We start from the raw sequence: 3,524 nt of genomic DNA, 5'->3' as shown, positions 1-3,524 counted from the left end.
TAGAATTATTGCCTTGATTATTCCTCCGAGTGTTTCTGTACTCATTCAGATTGCTAAGTTCCTCCCATAATTTCTTCATCTTATTGTAATAAGAAGTGATGTACAGAACACCTTGATTCAAGTCATTGATCTCCTTTTGGATTTGATACAGTTTTGCACCATTAGTTTGATCATATCGATCCTCTAGCTCTTTCCATAGTTCAACTGAATCAGTCACATATTCAACACTGCCTGCGATCTCTTTAGCGAGGGAGTTTAGAATCCATGACGCAACCATGTCATCGCATCTCTGCCAAAGTTGCAATTTAGGAGAATTTGCAGCAGGTTTTGCACAATCGCCATTAACAAAGCCTAATTTGTTTTTCACAGAGAGAGATCGCAGAATGCTCCTTCTCTAGGATCGATATCCCATTCCATCAAAAGGAACAGGAACAAGTATCAATCCAGGACTATCTGAAGGATGTACACACAGAGGGTCACTCACATCAATGGTGGTGGAAGAATCAGACGAGGATGATAGAGTTACATAACAACCATTGCAAAATCAGCGGAAGTAACACGAAATTGTTATTAACAACCCTAAGCTTAACAATGAAAGCAGCAAACAACAAACTATCAATAGAATGAAAAAGGACCTAAAATCATAACAAGCTCACTGACTGGAACCTGCTCTGATACCATATCAAACGTAGCCATTGATAACCATCAATGGTGGAAATCACAGAAAGGGAGAAATCCCATAAGAGAGAAAGGAAAGCAAACTTGATCCTGTTGAATTAAACTTCTCAAAGTGAAATTGTATCTACACATATGTATTTATAGCATTGCTCTAACAAACTAATAACTACTCTGAGCTGTAACTAACTATAACAAAGTTGTAACTAACTCTAACAAGCTAGGCATAACTAACTAGTGGACGTAATGAACCTGGTACAACTATGTGTATAGATACATAATGAACCTGGTCCAACTATGTGTAGAAATATACTTACATTCTCAATAGATGTATGCCTGCGTATTAAAATTAAAGAGGAATATCAAGAGAAAACTGAAAGAAGACTGTGATCAAGTTCTACCCGAGAGCTGATATATTTGGGCTAGAATACTTTGTTTGGTTTGGTGCTGGGAGAGCTTCTTTTTGCTATCTAGTGTTGTTGCGGGATTGAATTTCTTATTAGAATAAACCACTTTCAGAGCTTTAGCAGTATTTCTTAGTGTTTTTTGTTGCTGTATGTAGTTTCTGTTTCTCCTATAATATATTTATAATGAGTTTGTTTTGTATTCAGGCTGGGTCTTTGGTCATATTTGTATTTAATCATCCTTCTCCTTTAAATTGGAGGAAGTTGGCTGAGTCTGTTGGGAATTAAATTAGAGGAGGAAGTTGGGTCAAGTTGGGCTGGTTGGGGTATGACCTGTTATCATTTTGACCCGAGTAAATTTGGGTTGGGTCTTGACACATTTTGACCTGTCCAAATTTTAACCCAACTCTCTCAATTGCCACCCCAAATTCCACCATATCTTTAATTTTTAGCTCCCGTTTGACAACAAATTTTGAACTTTGAAAATTTTAGCTATTGAAGATACAATTTTCAGTTTTTGGAACTTGAAAATGTTTTGAAGACAAATTTTCAAAATCTGATTTATGGTTAAATAAAAGTTGAACACAAATTTTCTAAATCTGATTCAAAATTTATAGTCAAACGCCAATTAAGACCACGAAATTTAAAAGTTAACTTTATCTTTTTAAATTTCATATCAAGTCAAAATACAAACAAATTAAGATAAAGAGAATAATAAAAAAAAATGAATTTTATTCGAACCATCAATTTCACACCAAAAGTAATAATTTTCTATGTTTCCCTCTCAAAGTTGCAATTGAAATTAAAACCTAATTTGTTTAGATTTTACTGTTATAAATTGAAGCGCTCCTGCCTCTCGTTTTATCAGTGTAATATTTTTCAGAAAATTGTATCGTTGTAATAGTTTCTTCAATGTCTGATCAAAAGCCTTTGCTTAGCTTGAAGAAGACCTTCTTTTACAATTTTTTTCAATCAAAAGATGAAGAAGAAGCTTGCAAGGTTAACAACACTCCACATGTAGTGACTCGAGAGCTAATTGAGATAAGGGACTTATACCCTCCCCCAAAGATCGATCTGAAAAACTTGTGGCAGATCAAGAAAAAGATTACCCGTGACGAGATTGTTGTAGGAAAGCTGGTAATTCTATTTTTTGAGACGTTTGACTACATTCTTCAATATTGAAAGTTGGAAGTGGCCGAAAGTTTGGAGAGCGGGTGCAAGGTGCCTGTTAACTTGTGGGATGCAACTGAGGAGAATACTCCTAAGAAGTATGAAGGTGGAAGTGTTTGCTTAAGGAAGTTGTACGATGATGATTTCTCTCTTTCGTGCATCAAATTGTTCAAGGATCGCAGATTAGGCGTTGGTGATGAAATTAGGCTTTATTGGAATCGTATATCTTCAAGTTTAATGTTCAAATTACTTTCTCAGGCTAGCGCTTAGTGAAAGGTCAAAGAATTTAGGACCAAAAACAGCATACTGTAGTCTTTTTGTTAAAATTACTCTTTCATGTAGCTGTAATAGATGAAGTTCCCAATTTTGTTTGTGTGATCCCCTTCGTGTACTTGTATTATTATAGTGCTCTCTTTGTTTTTAAAATAGGGGTGTTCTAATATGAGAACAATGTCATTGAGACCTGAGGGAGCTTCGTGAACACCCAATAGTTTAAGTATGAAATTTGCTCAAGCGATGATATATAGTTTATAAGCATCTGCTAGTATGTAAAATAAGCATCTGCTAACAATCCCCAAAAAGATAAAAATAACTTTTAAGGCATTTCTTAGATTTTATCAAAGGCGATCCGACCGATGCTGATGAAGTTTTAAATTCCTGCAGTATCTGGTTCTTCAATAGAATTTGTTGAAGTACAATCTCCATGAACAAATGTTTCCCTGATTTCCACTCTCTGATAGCAGAGAGAAGTGTATAAATTGGAAGCAGGTGCTTATGTGGTATTGGTAAATTTGTAACTGGTAAATTATAATTGTCTGCGAGCCATGACTCTATTGTGTTCTGGTCATAAGTGTATCCATCAGCAGTAACACAGGAGTTTTAAATCACTTCCTGTAGCAGAATTTTCCTTTAGTAAATGAAGCAAAGAGCAGGAAGTAGTCTTTGTATACTATGCATAAAAGCATCATGTAAATTACTATGAAGCGATTGACGCAATCAACTAGTTTCAAAAAAAGATTTTAGAAATTTAAATAAAACATTTTCTACCATGTGGGATAAACCTATGGCTTGTTTTGCCGTAAGCAACTGCATTATATATGACCATCCCAAAAGCACAAACATCAGATTTTGTAGACACTTATCCTATCCTTTGATACTTCTGCACTGCTTAGACAAGCCACAGTCAGGTTCACTCATTGCTATAGAGAAGCCAATCAACTTGCAGATTGGCTGGCAAAAATGGCAATGAACCTTACTGTGGTTTGTCTAAGCAGT

At 35.4% G+C, this 3,524-nt stretch overlaps 1 pseudogene; it reads left to right on the top strand.

Annotated features, from left to right (window-relative positions):
* Positions 1–1,862: 1,862 nt before the first annotated feature.
* Positions 1,863–2,824, top strand: LOC129880738 (uncharacterized; annotated as a pseudogene).
* The last annotated feature ends 700 nt before the right edge of the window (positions 2,825–3,524 follow it).

Source organism: Solanum dulcamara, chromosome 2 (genome assembly GCF_947179165.1).
Source record: "Solanum dulcamara chromosome 2, daSolDulc1.2, whole genome shotgun sequence".
Taxonomy (NCBI): Eukaryota; Viridiplantae; Streptophyta; class Magnoliopsida; order Solanales; family Solanaceae; genus Solanum; species Solanum dulcamara.
This window is presented reverse-complemented; position numbering and strand designations above follow the sequence as displayed.